Genomic DNA, 15,956 nt, shown 5'->3' on the forward strand with positions numbered 1-15,956 from the left:
GGGAGATGGTGGGCCTTGGGCTGGCGACGTAGTGATTCTTGGTCAGGATACAACTGAACAGACAAGTCGATTCAAACCTGAGCCACTGGTCATCGGGGTGAGTTTCTTTTTCTTGCAAGGAAGCTCCCCTTGTAATATCGGGACCTTTAGTTGCTTCCTTTGAGACTTGGAATCTTTTCCAGGGATGGAGTGGCCCCTCAGATCCGCACGCCGCCCCTGCTTACTGAGCAATGGCTGAGAGGTGCTGGTCTGGTCTGTTACCGGGATTGGAAGCTCACGGACATATGTCCTATTAGTGTCTCCCTAGAAACAGTGGTGTTGTCCAAGGGTTTCACTCCTTGAGAAAAGAAGGAGTGAGTCTGGGGTTCACATCTTCTGTTCAGGACATTTGGCTAATTTATTATCTAGGGACACGTGTTTGGATAGCCGTTAACGGGTGAGAGCAGTGAAGCTCACGGCCAGGTCTTCACTTCCCACTTACCGTCCACAGAAATTTCTTGCTCTTGGCGGCATTCCTTTTTATGCTGGGTGTGCTGTAGCTGACTCGCCAATTTCAGTCACTCCTGCTTATGCTGGTCTGTTCCTATGTCTGATTAATAGTCAGGAGCTTACCAGAGGATCACTGTATCCACAGACTGCAGAGATAAAACACTTCTATTATTGAAAGTAACAAGGATGAGGCATATTCTGAGTTCACCCTTTCTTTGAATAACTTCATTATTTTGTTACTGATCCTGACATTTTTTAAATTCTTGCTCCAAAACATGCATCAGTCCCCAATTTAGTCATTGTCGTTTCACTGGAGAAGAGCGTTAGTGGCCAAGATCTTGGCTGCACGAGTGTTCACAAGCCACGGTTCCATCAGTCACCAAACCTTCCTCTCCAGGGCTGATGGACAGTAGGGACACACAGCTCCCTGTGATGAAACATTTAACATTAAAAAGTGAGGCAGTTAGAAAAGAATTGCCTGTAAGGAATATCACTGGCCGAGACAAACGCCCCATGTGTGGACTGTGAATGTGTGGCCCTTTGAACTTGCCCACCGGTCTGTCCAACAACTGTGCTGGACCTGCCCTAACAAAGCACCCCAGACCGGGGGCTTCAAACAACAGAAATGTATTGTCTCAGTTCTGGAAGCTAGAAATATGACGGCAAAGTGTCAGCAGGGTCCTGCTCCCCCGAGACCTGGCGGGGGGGGGTTCTCCTCGCTTCCCCCCCACTTCCGGTGGTGGCCAGCCACCCTGGGGGCTCGTTGACTTACAGTTACAGCACTTCAGCCTCTGGGTCTGTCCCCACGTGGCCGTCCTCTCCATTGTGTCTGCGTGTCTCTCCTGATAAGGACACCACTCATTCAGGGCCTACTCTGCTCCAGTGTAACCTCATCTCAACTAATGACACCGCCAATGGCCCTGTCTCCAAATAAGGTCGCATTCCCAGGTCCTGGGGGTTAGGACTTGAACATATCTTTGGGGGGCACAGGTCAGCCCACAGCAGGCCTGTCAGCCGTGGCCTTTCACTAGAGGTGACCGAGAGCAGAGGCCAGAGGCAGCGGTGCTGGGAATATAGAGACGTGCGCTCCCATGCGGGGCCCAGGCCCACCCAGCAGACCTCAAACCTGCTTTGCAGACTCTCGACCGGAAGGGTGGTTGATTGAGCAGAATTCAGTTCATAGTGGAGAGGTAGTTTGGAAGAAGGGAGGATGGTCTTGCTTACTGAAAGGTTCCTAAAAATGGGGAGACTGGGATGCTTCAGAGGTTCCCTCGTTTTGTCCGAGGAGCAGCCTGGGCCCCTGGGCAGAACCGTGGACCCCAGGCCCCCAGCAGCTCTGCTCCTGTTTCTCTTTCCATTTGTGCAGCTGCCTCTCTGGGTCCAAATCAAGGTGGGTTCCTTGTGCACATCACTTGTTCCTCAGTCGTTTCTTTTTGGTGGCAAAATACACGTAAAATCAACCATCTCTATCAATAAGTAGGAAGTAAAACGTTGCAACGCAGCTGCCAGCGATGGGCGGCATAGAGGAAGTTGCTCCTTGCTGCTGCGTCTGGGTAGCAGTGCCTCCTGGACCCCAGGCTCTTCCAGCAGTTTCCCTGAACAAGATGGACACCCCAGCCCCCGAGCTCTGCTCGCAACTGGCCGAGCCTGTAAACAGAGATAATACCAGCACTGGGCCACGGATGCCGTGCGTGGCTGCCTGTGGAGGTTCCTTTCTCCCTCTGTGTTAATACAAATAACAGGCTGAAAATGTGATTACCACTGCTGACTTCATTTAAGAGCACCTCTGAAGGTTACCCCTCAGTCCTGGGGTAGAAAAGACTGCATTGGGGCCATCTGACCTCGCCAGCCCTGTGGTGGACCTCGTCGTTGGCTGCCCCAGGAAGCCAGTTTCATCAGCCCCATTTTGCAGGCACCAAACTGATCTTGGGGAGGGGGGCCTCCCCTAGGCTGCCCCATCACCCAGGGGCCATGGCAGGACTTGAACTTGGGGGGTTGGCACCCACGTGCCCCTGGGGCCTCCCCAGAGGATCCAGGCCCGGAGCCAACTTCCTGGGTTCAGGCTCTTCGGCTGTTTGATCTTGGGCAGTTTATCTAAGCTCTGTGTCTTCATTTGCACATCTGGACAAAACCAGGTGCTTCTTGGCAACCGGCATGTTTCAAAAAATCCGTGGGTTCTTTTCTCCTTTCTATTTTTCCTCCTCATTGAAGATGAGCCGCTGCCTCGTGAGGAGTCCCGCCTTGGCAGTCTTGCCCCAGGGCATTCCCACAGAGGAGGCTCTTTCTTGCTCCCACATGGGACACAACAGATGGGCGGCCGATTCGCAGGAAGAAGCAGAAGGCAGCTGTGATGGGTGAGCCTGTGGACATGCAATGAAGGCCAGGGGAGGGCTCATAGCGGGGACACTCAGAGCGGCCTCAGGAAACAGACCAGACTGAAAACTGCTCGACACAACTGGGGTTCTCGGCGTGGAGCACGATGCCCGGGAACCCAGAGACTGGGGCACCCATGGCCGGAGTGGAGTCGTTGTCTGCCCCGGGCTTCCCACGGTGCTCAGACCCCAGCACACACGCTCCTGAGTCTCTGAACCAGACGCCCGGTGGAGCATGGAAAGGAGGTGCTTCCCTCGGCCACTCAGCCCTGCGTCTCAGGTCACTGCGGCACAGGGGCCTCCTCCTGCAGCCACCTTGCCCGGCCCAGCTCCTCTCCCCGCTGACCTCGGAGAAGGACGGAATCGGTGGTCCCTCCCACAGCGGGTCCTGGGACTGAGGCCCCCAGGTGGGTAGGCTGATGGCGACCCCCCTTCCCCTCCTCTGTTGGCTGAATTGTGCATTGGGGGGGTACACTGCTGCTCCTGGGGTCGGGGTACAGGTGGGGATACGTTGGCCCTGCTACCCATAGGCCAGCAGAAGCAGCTCCTAGCCTTGGTCACGGGACCTGAGTATGCATTTTTTTGACAGAGGGGTTCTCCACCTCCCTACCTCCAACATGGCACTGAATCAGGGCAGTGGGTCCAGCCAGGTCCAGCCTGGAGGTGGGGGCTGGGGGGCCATCTCTAGGTGGAGATGCAGGGGTCCTTTGCTGAGAGTTCACACCCAGAGTGTGGCTGGCATGAGGAAGCACCCCTGCCTCCCTGGGAGAGCAGGTGACAGCTCCTTGGGGTGGGATCTGGGGCCCACGTGCCACCTCCAGGGAGTGTGGGCTGGAAACACGCCGCATCAGCCTAAAACTCCCTCTGAGAGGTGACACCAGCGGGCGACCAGGACTGCAGGACGAGCAGCCCGGGAGATGACCCCCGCCCCACATCACAGCCCAGGCCGGCTGGGACCACTGGGCTCCCCTGGGGGTCTACTCCAGCCTGGCAAGAGAGTTTGCAATTCAGGGGCTGCTCATAAGGGCTTCTGCACCCTCCCAGGACCGTCAGATCTGGGGTCATCAGGCTGAATAGCGCCTGGCTGGTTCGCAAAGCCGAGAAGCTGTGGCAGCCTCCTCGGGGCTGAAGAGAGACTTTCCTGGTGCTGGAAACCTGTTGGGCTCGGGGTGTGTGTGACCCAGGAGCTGGCTCTCCCTCCTCCACCTGCTGCAGAACGGACGTTTCCCATCACCTGCTGATTTAATGAGAGGTCTCTGTCCGTCTGCCCCAGGCTTCCTTTTCTTCATGCTGTCTTAGATCTCCATCCATTTCACAAAACACTGATTTGTCAGACATTACCCTCATTTTAAATTATATATATTGGTTTAAACATGATCCACCTTCTCTTTCCGATCCCATTAGCTTATAAAAGCATTAGCAAACTGTCACACGTTTAAATGAGCGTGTAATGGGTATTGGTTTTAATTGTCAGCACTTAAGTGGCCATTACAACCAAGTGTTTTGCCTCATAAGTCAGGTAAGCCCCTCACTCTCCAAGGAAAAATGCTTGAGACTTGGCTGCTGCAAGCTTATAGCCAAATTTGCATCCCCTGGAAACACACATATAGGACACTGGTATTTTGATCAGCCTTAAGAGGTGTTTGTTTGTTTGTTTGTTTGTTTTGGTGGGAAAATATACATAGCATCCGATGTATCATTTTAACCATTTTTTTAAAGCGTCCAGTTCTGTGGAATCAGAAACATTCACATTGTTGTGCAGCCGTCACCACCGTCCATTGCCAGGAATTTCTCAGCATCCTCAGCTGAAATTCTGCACCAATTAAGCAGTAACTCCCCAGCCCCCCACCCCCAGCCCCTGGCAACCCCTCTACTTTCTGTCTCCATGAACTTGACCACTCTAGGTCCCTCAAGTAAGTGGCTCATATAGTATTTGTCCTTTTGTGTCTGGCTTATTTCACTCAACATCATCAAGGTTTCGCCATGTTGTAGTGTGTGTCAGAATTTCCTTCTTTTTTCTGTGCGAGCAATATTCCATCGTGTGTTTACAACGCATTTTTTTTTTATCTGTTCATCAGTCAACGGACATGGGTTGTTTCCACCTCTGGGCTGTTGCAGAAAGTATTGGTGCTGGGGGTGGGGCTTGGTTTTGTTTTACGTTCCAGTCCTCGTGTTTTCCTTTCTCTTCCTCAGCCACTAAAATCCAAGAGTTCTTATCTGTTTTAGGGGGTCACCAACCCATTCAAGAATGTCAAACAATTTAGGTCCTCTCCCATTGAAAAACTTAAGTATGGCACGCCCACAAGCACTGCATCCTTGCACCACAGGTTAATCTCTGCTCTGGATAAGCACTGTCTCCCCGGAAGCTGAAAATCAGCGGTTTTCAAATCAGAACCTGGTTGAAATGCTGAGTAAAGCAAACCATCGCTTCTGGCTTGACAGTTTTAGAAAGTGAGTGGCTGTGTCTGGAACTTCCCAACTGTGGGCGCAACAGCAGGAAGGGTACAGAGTGTCTCGGGGGCCCTGGGGATCAGGGGCAGAGTGCGTGGTCGTGTCCCAGACGCAGAGAGGTCAGCGGCAGTGTGCAGAGGGAAGGGCGTTTGCAGGGGACGTGCGCCCAGGCAGGAGGCAGAAGCCCCTCCCTCGTTCTAGGCAGGAGTCTCCCCACGCTGGCCTCTTGCCTACAGACCTTGGCTGCAAGGCCCCACCCCGAAGCACCAACACTTTCCCGTGATCCCAGGAATCAGCTCTGGAGCTGGAGATCCTCGTTTCCAATCTCACTGCATGTAAAGTTGTGTTCCCAGGAGAGGCTTTGGCCGGACAGGATACGGTACTACCCGGCGGGGCTGCAGGAGCGCCGAGACCAGCCAGCATCAGGATCGTCTGCTGCGGCGGGGAGTGTTTCCTACAAATTGGCCACGTCTGAGCAGCAGATCTGAACAAGATCCCACTGGGTTCCACGCAGAGCTGTGGCTGAGCTGACGCTGGACACCCAGGGGTGCTCGGGGACTCGTGCCCGATGTCCAGGCATAAAGATGGGAGGTGAGTTGCACGGGAGAAGCAAGTCCTCTGGTGTGCACACTTGGGGCAGTGCCACGTCTATATTAGTATGTGTGTGTGTGTGTGTGTGTGTGTGGAGGGGTGAAGCAGAAAGACCCACACAAATGTCTCAGGTCTGGTTCCCCAGAAGGCAGGGCTATAGAACAAAATCTAAAGACCTCTGGTCCTGGGACACCTGGGACACTCCTGCCAGGTGCCCCACAGAGCGAGAGACAGGGACAACCTGCCTTCTCTCTTGGCCAGGGCATCCCAAGGGGACACAGCTGTGTGTAACTTTCAAGGTAGAAATGGCCGCACTGGGGCAGGGACCAGCCAGCTGTTGGGGAACCCGGGCAGCAGGGCCAGCCCTGAGTGAGTGGGGCCACTCTCCTTGCACCCCAGAAACCTTGGAACCTCACCGCCAACCAACACGTAACCCTAGGGCACATCCACATCACCTGGGGAGCTTCTACGCCACCCCGATGCAGGAGCCCTATTCCCGACTTCCAGGTCCATCGCGGTCTGGACGGGACCCCCCTTGCCCTTGCTGTTTGAGCAGAAGCCTGGGCTTCTGTCTTCCAGAAAAGATAGCATTAAGTCAATCTTGGGGAAGTGTGGTCTCCGGAAAGCAAGAGGTTCGAGACCTGCTTCCCTCCTTTCTGGGCTCCCTGGGATGGGCAGAAGCGCCCACAGCATCCTCTGTTCACACTCCCCTGGCTGGAGCTCCCTGGGGGAGACTGAGCCCAGCCGCAGAGTCGGAGGGCTCTGTGCCCCGCCTCCGTCGTAAAATGGCCTGCTCTGGTAGTCGTGACAGTGGCACGCTCCGTGTCACCAGGCTGTCGCGGCGTCCCCGGTGTGACTGGAAATCCAGTTCCGCAGGGTGGGGGGAGCGAGGCAGCAGCTCCCTGGAGCGGTCGTGCAGGATGGGTGCCAGTATAAATCCTTCCAGCAAGCACAGAACATGCTCGTACCGTTGCCGTCGTGCCCAGGGCTCTGCTGCAGTCCCTGTCTTCCTTGTGGTGAGCGGCACCTCTGCCCACAGGTGCCACAGGGCGTTTCCACCCATCCTGGGAAGGTGCCTACCCAGAGCTTAAGCTGATTTGTAACTACAGAGTGATGGATTTTGTTAGTAAATTTGTATCAGAATAAGTCAGTAATGTTCCCACACAAATTAATGTATCTCAGCAGATGTTCAATTTTTGAATATCCGGTTTTGAATACATATTACCTGATAATGTATAAACACGGAATATATTTTATATTTCCACTCATTAAATCTCAGTCAAACCAGTAAACATCCCAAACGTTTGGGACAGGAATTCGGTTTCCTGTTTCATCGAGTAGCAGCAGTTTGTTGTGGGGTAAGAGGCATGACCTGCTGACACAATTTTACAATAACAGCAACGACAAACAAAGCCAAGGGAGTTGCTCCCTTAAGCGTCGGGTGTCCGCAGCTGGGGGTGGGGAGAGGGTGCAGCGCCCGCCTGGACTTGCCTCTGCCCCTTAGTGAGTGACCTTTACCCGCTACTTGGTCTACACCCTCCTCTGCAGAAGGGGACAGTCATCGTGCTACTGAGGTGGGGCGGCGGCTACTTGAAGAGAAAGAATGAAACCTAGGGACACAAAAAAGTCATGCCTTGGAAGGAGCCCATGCAAGCAAGGGACCCGGAGGCTTTGGCATCATTCGTTTCACAGTAAATCTGCCGCTAAGTCAATAAATAAAGGAAGAGGGGATGAATGAATGAAGCTTTGGTATCAGCTTGTCTGGGTCTTAAAAGTTGTTTGGTATTTTTATTGGGATCACGTTAAATTTATAAATTAAAATAAGGAACTGGCATCGTTGGGTTTTGGGGGGGAGGGAGGTAATTAGGTTTATTTTCTTGTTTATTTAATGGAAGTACCAGGGGTTGAACTCCGGGCCTCATGCGTGCTAGGCACGTGCTCCGCCTCTGAGCTGTGCCCCCCGGGAGCTGGCCCCTTGCCCCTGCTGAGCTGTCCTAGCCAAGACCGAGGGGTGCCTTCGTGTTTGTTCTAGAAGCTGGAGGTGGGCGCTGAGTCTCCACGCTTTCACATTCTTCCGTGTTGAAATCACCGTGTGATGTTGAAGACGCCGTGCTGCTGCTCCTGTGTGATGTGTCTTCTTTGTTCTTCTAGTTTTTCATCTTCTTTTGCTGTTTAGGAAGGTTTGAAGTTTGTTCTAGAGGTTTCCTTGTACTCACACCTTTTTAATTGCCCTGAGCCTCCAGTTATTTTACTTCCATCTTTGACCGCGTCTCCTGCTCATCGCCTGGGCAACAGTCAGTGCGATCATTCTGCTTTCTTCTTGTCTGGGCCTTCTCGTCCACTTCTGGCTGAATTATTTCTCCTTTGTGTTAACATGTAACGCATGACATTAGCAGGCAGCAGGCAAATGCTTACTCTCCTGCCCTTGTTTGACTTACTTAGTCACGGACCTTCAAGGACATACGTTAAGTGCTCACTAGAAGACCTTTCACTGAGCTTTTCCCTTTAGTTTTTTTTTTTTTTTTTTACGAAAACCACACATGTGGTGTTTTTTGTTTCGTTCCTGTTGTTGTTGTTTGCTTTACTTTCTTGAAACTGAGAATCTTTAAAGCATCTTGTAAATGGGAGAAATGGAATTGGACCCAGGAAGTGGGAGTGGTGGGGTGTGATGGAAGTGATCTGAGTGGACACGTGACTTCGTGTTGATGTGGGCGGCGAGGGAGGTGGTGGGGGCGTCACAGCAGAGCTGACTGCTCGGCCAGGGGTCATCAAGAACACAGTACGGGTAAAAAAAAAAAAAAAAACAGCAAAACCAAACACAATCTGCAGCTTCTCCAACTTGGAAAAGCACTTCACAGATTTCAAAGCGCAAGGGAAGTAGATGTATTTATTTTGTCAGTTTAACCTTGATTTGAAAGCATGAGTAGCAAAAATAAGGGAGCCGCGGCCACCGACCTCCCAGGCAAGCAGCTGTGTTCTGAGAAGCAGCAGCTCCCAGCCGCTCTCTTCTCAAGATGCCAAGTGAGGAAGAGACACCTTCTCTCTTGAATTCCACCTCTCTCCTCTCCTCACGCACGCCTGCGATACTCACGGGTGGCTTTAGGTTTGGTGTTCAGGGTCCTGCCTGTTGTAGACGTAGCTGAGGGGAGCCTGGAGTGGGGAAGGCAAATCCTTGGAGGATGCTGCAGGCCACTTCGACCTTCTCCTGGGCTGCCTCCAAGGCTCCCTCCACTTCTTCAAAGGCATAACCCTCTCCTGTGAGTTTTGCGAGAGTTTTGCAATTTTCACATCGCCATTTGCCAGTGCTGCCTCTGGTCGTGGGGTTCCTGTGGTAGATTCCGGGCGCACCGGAGTCCTGTGGGGCTGTGGTTTACGAGGTGTGCCTGGAGCTCGTGACCGGAGAGGAAGGGAGCTGGTCGCAGTCCTGTGACGTTCTGTTGGAGCTGACATTTCCACCTGGCAGTCTAATCACCGGAGGCAAAGGAAGCTGGGCCACTTGCTGGATCAGAAGAGGGATTAGATCGCTGGTTTATTGTGAAAGGATCTCACTCGGGACCAGTCAGATGGAAGATACGCACTGGCCAAGGTCTGGGGAAAGGGCGCCACTCTCCCCAGTGTCCGCGTGTCATCCACCCTCTTCCACTGGTAGATTCCACAACAAGGACTTACAGGCTGAGGGTCTCCTACGTTCTCGTCGGTTTAAAACTTTTTCTATAACTTTTATACATAAAGAATAGCTCGGCCTGATGTAAAATCTTGGGTCCATATTTTCCATGACTTTTTCTAAAAACACTGCTAAGTTGTTGCCTTACTCGTGTGTCATGTTTTAGGAACTGTGAGGCGGGTCTAATTCTCTCACCCTTTTAAATGATTGGGTCTTTTTGCTTGGAAGCTTTGAGGATTTTTTCTTTATCTTTAAATTCTAATAATTTCTCAAAGATATGTCTTGGAGCCGAGCGTTCGTGCCCAGGTTCCCAGGTCCTGGCTGTCGGCTCCAGCTTCCTCTCCCCCCGCAGGTCCGCCCGCGCCGCAGTGTCACACGCTGTCCCGCCGCCCTGTGCGCTCCCTTCGCCGTGGTCTCCGACCAGCCGTGCGGTGTGGTTACCCAGGCCTCTCTTGTGTTTCAGCCGCTTTCTCCCTGAGCCTTTTGGCTTTTGTTCTGCACATCATTGGCACTCTTTCAGCGACGTTTCCACCTTTCTTCAGTGTGCTCATTGAATGTGCATGTACGGCTTTCTCTCTTGTGCGCCTCACGACTCATTTTTCATGTCTGAGATCATTTTGTCTTTCTTCCTTTTCTTTCCTGAGATCCATGCACTCGCTCTTCATTTCTTCCCGTTTCTGCCTGTTTCTGGTGTCAGCTTTGAATTTCGGATTCAGGGCGGGGTTAGAGACCCTGCAGTGCTTGCTGGGGTTTCACTCGGCGTGGCTGTTACCTGACGGTCACTCCCGCTCACCTCGGGGAGGGGGGCAGCTACCGGCGCGCAGTTCTCTGTGCCACGGCAGGTTCGCCCGCACGCAGTGCGCTGCCCGTCCGCTGTGCGGAGCGGCCGGCGCGGGCCCTCGGTCGCGCGGGGGGGGGCTGCCTGCGCGTGCTGCCCCCCCCCCCCCCCGCGCCCCGCGAGCCCGGCGGCTCCTCCAGTGGCCTCTCCCCTCCGCGCTGGCCATCCTCCTCCTTGTACAGCTTCTCCCCCGGAAGCAACGCCCTTTGAAGATGGCCCCCTCCGGTCGCACTCAGTCACGGGGCGTCTTTGCACTTCAGTGATTTGGGGTCCCTCTGGGGGCCCCCCCGAGGCTCCCGCGTCCCTCCTCCACTCGGTTTCCCAGGCCGCCCCGCTTCCCAGAGTCCGGAGGTGGGAGCACGGCCGAGTCCGCTGGGGCTGGGCGCTTCCTCTCCGACTAACGGTCACTTACAACCCGGACGTCCTCCTCCTCCTGGAGCGGGTGGAAGCTGTGTTCCCTCGCCCCTCCCTGGTGTCCTGCAGCGGTTTTGGGAGGAGTGGGGGGGTCCAGATGTGTGGAGCTGCTGTGACTTCGACTACCCAGAATTTTTGATATCTTCTTGATTGACATCAAAGGAAAAATTGCACCTGAGGTCTTGAAGATTAAAAAATGAGATGCCTTGTGATGATTTTCAACTCTTTGGAGGTTCCCAGAGTGTCTTGCATTTCAACGTTAACTCAGTGCCATGTGATAAAATCTTCCAGAACGTGATATCCTTGGAGGTGAAAACAATGAGGCATGTCCCTGCTGGTGTCGCCATCAGGAACCTCTGCAGCGCCCTTGCCTGACTCTGCAGCCCTGTGAGTCTTCACACCACGGTTCAACGGACGGAGGGAGGCCGCCCAAGGCGCTGAGCCATGGGGAGGGGACAAGTCCCTCAGAAGACCTCCCCTCCCAGCACGCAGCCCCTCAGTCTCTGCTGGTGACAGCCACTCTGATGTCTGGCTGCAGTGTTTCTGCTCATATTGGCACCAAATTGCAATCCACCGTATCCTGGTGTTTGTCTCAATCAAAGAGAAGGAAAAAGATGAGTCTCTGACCAAACGCAGTTACACAGCATGTGACATCTCTGCCGCTTTTTCTCTTCGCCCTGAGCCATCCTTCCCGCCAGAGATACACGCACAGACACACGAACACAGACAGACACAAAGCCTGCCCTATGTCCGCGGTCCAGCCAGGTCTCCCGTGAGCCCCCTTCAAGCGCAGTGGGGACCTAGGATCCAACAGTCCTTAATCAGAGGAGGGGCAGGCAGCTGTGGGCGCCTGCTCCACCCCGCGTGGCCCTGCTCCCAGCTCAGGGGGCTGCACGGAGGCCTTGCCTCTCGGAGCTTCCATCAGCCGAGCCTACCTCGAGGGACCGGGTCTCTGCCTTCATCAGAGAACCTTGGTCCTCAGGACGTGGTGGTGTGTTGTGGAGGGAGCGCAAAGGAGAGGGTCAGGCTCTGTGAACATCTCATTTCTGGTGCAGAGGGCAGGGGGCTCAGAGGGAGCAGCGGCCTCGCCCCCGCTTGGTCCTCTCTCTGTGGTCCTGGCCCCACGCCGCCTCCTTTCCCACCTCCTATGAGCAGCTGCACAGGGCAGCCTGCCCAACAGGAGAGGGAAAAATGAAAATCACAATATGGAATTCTGCGGTTTTTCTGCAGTATTTCCGCAGCTCCAAAGATTTCTTTTGTGCAAAAAAAAAAAAAAAAAAAAAAAGTCTTTCATCTGCCAAGATTTTTACTTATCACATATGAAAGGAAACCGTCTTCCACACATTTTTGAAATGCTTTAAAAATGGGTATCAAAGAGTCCGAGGCCCATTAATCTAAATTGCTTTAACACTTAGAGAAGAATAAAAGGCACTTTCTAAAATCTGCAAATGAGTGTAACCTACAAAATTACAGATTAAATGCTGGGGGGTGGGGGTATTAAAAACCCTGAGGTTGTCAGCTTGGAACAAGTATCTTTAAAGGGAAAGAGAAATATTACTTCAATATTTTTAAATCATGTTTTGAAATAGATGAGAAAATGAAAGCTATGTTCATAGACACGATGGAAGGAGATGGGGAAAAAATTCTAGTTCGGCTAAAACTGATCGCTGTTACATTTCATTCAATAAAGTTTACCCAGGAGGGATCAGATGAGCTCCATGGATAGGCAATTTTTACCACCTTTGCAGAAACCCTTATACATGGATCTAAACTATTAAGTCACTTCTCCCCCCTGGAAAAAGGTATGAAGTTCTCCAGATTTAGACCTGAATCCTCAACTGACACAGTTGGTAGAGAAGGGGTCATCCTGCCTTTTCTTTTCTGTCTCTGCGTTTAAATTTATTGTCCAGTATCTAATAGTAGAAGTAGAATGGACGGTCTGTAACATTTGATAGTTTTGATTCTTCAGTCCCAGCCAGGTCGGGAAAGCTGTCATCCTGTTACAACACCTTAAATTTACATCCTGTGTGTCTCTAAGGAACTAGTAGAGTTTTACCAGGCAATTTTTACATCTAATTTATCCCATCACCATTCCTGACAGGTGGGTTCTGTGGAGCCGGGGTTGGCAGGGCCCCCCCCCCCCCACTGAGCAGTAATGAAGGGTCGTGGATGACGAAGACCAGGCTGTATTGCACACCTACTGTGCGCCAGCCTCTGTCCTTTGCATTCTGTCTCTCATTTAATCCTTGTGCCATTACTGTGTGGTTGACATTCGGGACAGATGCTCACAATTCTCCAGCCTCCCCAAAAATGCACAGTCTAGTTCCCTGCCCCTGGGGTCCAGCTGACCGTGGTCTTTGGTGACTGGAAAGTGAGCAAATGGGACATCGCAGGGACTTCAGAAGGCATGTGCCCTGAAGCTTCTTGAAACATTATCACCACGTGAACGAGCCCAGGTCAGCCTTAGACACCTGTAGCCCAGTCACCGTGTCACGGCCGACAGCTGGACATGAATGAGGCCACCGTGGACTCGCCAGTAGGCAGCCAGCCGGCCAGCTGACCTCACCCCCACATACAAGCCCAGCTGAGACTGGCCAAGGGAAGTCTAAACCAGAAGAACCACCCAGCAGAGCGTGAGCCAAAATAAATGCTTTCCACCCGTGACGCTGGCAACAGTAAACAGCCAACCCAGCAAGACTAACCCCATTTTACAAAACAGAAAGCTGGGCTCAGAGAGGCCTGGTCATTTGCCCAAGGTCTTCAGAGTCAGGACTGTCTGATTACAAAGCACGTGTAGGATCCCTGGCATGGGAAGAAAATTTGGGGAAATTCCATGTGTTAAGCTTGAAAATGAAAATACTGCACCATTCTGGCTGGCCTCAAAGATTTTGAAAATAGTTGAAAAGAAGACAAAGTCGACCCATATTTGGAGTTGATGTCAGTAGGGCCAAGGAATAGAACTTTCAAGAAAGCAAAATTTATGTCTGAGAAATAACGTGAAGACATCCAGAGTGATTTACAATAGAACAGTCGGCCACAGAGGGCATTACATCAGCGGCTAAGTGACACCCCCAGGTCAGTGACTCCCTCTTTGGGAATGTGTCCTGGGGGTGAAAACAGCACCCTTCCCTGCTCCAGGGTCCATGTCCCGAGGGACATGATGCGTCAGACCTTCTCTTAGAGTCTCAACAATTCAAAGCAAGGACTGGGGGTGAAATGTGGCCCAGATGGAGATTCACATCGTCTCTAATGTGGTCAGTTGCCTTCGGGCTCACCTTTCAGAATGGGGCTAGTCGTCAGCCCGACCTTTTGACCACGATTTTCTGCATTTCATGAAAGGCCACCCCAACACCTCTGTGCAGAACTACACCTTCCAGTGATGCTGGCTTCTGTGACTTAGTGATCTACAAATCTTTAACATGTTGCTACGTTCCAGTGTGTGTTATACTCATCATCACTCTTTGCTGAGAGAATTACACAGTGATTCAAAAGAATTATCATTGTCAAGCATAAACCTGATACCATGTAAAATGTAAATAAGACACACCTCCCTGGACTGTTTTGAGAATTTTGAAAAAAAAAAAAAAAAGTGACGTAACTACAAGGAAAACTCCTTTTGGTAAAAAATAATGATCACTCAGAACATTGTTTCAGGGTCCCATCAAGGTGTGACTCAGCCACTGAAGGGGCTTGACGTTCTCTTTTAATTAGTTTATTTAAATGTTTTTAATTGGATTGAAGGTTGCTTCCTATAAAGAAAGAAATTCACATGCAGCAACCAGAACAAGCAACCAAGTCTCTGTACCTGTTTCCCATAAGAGTTTCTTTGCTTAGTTGTGTGTTTTTTAGACTCTGTCCATCAGTGGAAACGGCTCTGGGCATCTTCTGTGGACTCAGGTTTACATTTCACGTTTGAGTGAGCCAGTGATGTCTGGTGTTAGGGAAGTTTGTACAGAGATCCCTGCCCCCCTCCCCCGCTGCCACCACCCCCGATAGTCCTCTGATATGACCATCAGCATAAAAGCCTGATGTCATCTGGGAGAGGCTGGAGCAGAGCATTCACTCCACGTGGCTCAGAGCGGGGGAGTTAAATTACAGAACAAAGACACATCCCTAACAATATTCTGTATCGTTTTTAGCTACTGGGGCAGTAAAATAGATATCTCCACTGTTAGACCCTTGCCAGGGTCTTAGAAGCACACCTGTCACACTTAGGGACACTTCAGCAGGGTCTGGGTCATTGGCTGTCACCTCTGTTTATTTCTCATGATCTCTGCCGCCAGGAAAGAGCTTCTACTGCGTCCCTCTCCAAGGTGATGGCCGTTTCGACCCGATGGCCCACGGCTGCTCCATTTTTCCAGTGGTTACTGCAGGACAGTGATAACAAATTTTCATGTTCTGAGATACAGGTAAGTCATTCCTGCTTATACACAAGGTGACTTGAATTTGATGCTAACTAAAGCAGCCTGTTTGTGGCCTATCAAACATACATTGTACATCTGCTTTAATTATTAGAGAAAAGAGCACGCTGACCGGAAGTAAAAGTCCATGTTAAAAATACAGATTAAATGCCGCCCTTCCCGGGACGCCAGTGCTGGTCCTCCTTTGATGATGAGACTCCCTCCCCAGGTGCCGAGGCCACGCTCGCTCACCGTGTACGTGCTGGTCTGTTTTGTTTTTTGTTTTTTTGTTTTTTTTTTTTTTTGAGACCTTGAAGGAATGTATCCCTGACTTCATAATAAGTCTTTGTTCTGACAAAATACAAAACTACGGGAAACCCTGCTTCTCCGGAGCAACGCTTCAGTCATCTGAGAAGTGGGCTCCCAGGCCAGTCCTCAGTTTGGCTCAAATAAAACTCCTTCCTCCTCTTATTGATTGATTGATGGTTATATGTGTCGACAGGAGGTAAGAGCCCTTCTTCAGCTGTCCTCCGTGAGCCTGCGCCCCGAAGCCTCCTCCTGGTCCCTCCTGGTGGCGACTCCTGGGCCACCCGAGAGACCTGCCCACGTCTCGCGATGACAGCGCCTGCTTTCTCGCGAGATGTGGGCAGGTTCAGTTCCAACGGCCACAGGAGGCGCCTGAGAGGAGGCAGGGCAGGCAGGCGTTCGGAGACGGCGTCCCTCAGAAGGTCCGGCTT

At 52.0% G+C, this 15,956-nt stretch overlaps 1 long non-coding RNA gene across 1 annotated transcript; it reads left to right on the forward strand.

Annotated features, from left to right (window-relative positions):
• Positions 1-4,774: 4,774 nt before the first annotated feature.
• LOC116148799 (uncharacterized) lies at positions 4,775-15,698 on the forward strand. The gene is made up of 3 exons (XR_004132385.2): positions 4,775-5,903; positions 15,103-15,228; positions 15,335-15,698. It is a non-coding gene; the product is annotated as an uncharacterized LOC116148799 (long non-coding RNA).
• The last annotated feature ends 258 nt before the right edge of the window (positions 15,699-15,956 follow it).

This window comes from Camelus dromedarius, chromosome 32, assembly GCF_036321535.1.
Source record: "Camelus dromedarius isolate mCamDro1 chromosome 32, mCamDro1.pat, whole genome shotgun sequence".
Classification (NCBI taxonomy): Eukaryota; Metazoa; Chordata; class Mammalia; order Artiodactyla; family Camelidae; genus Camelus; species Camelus dromedarius.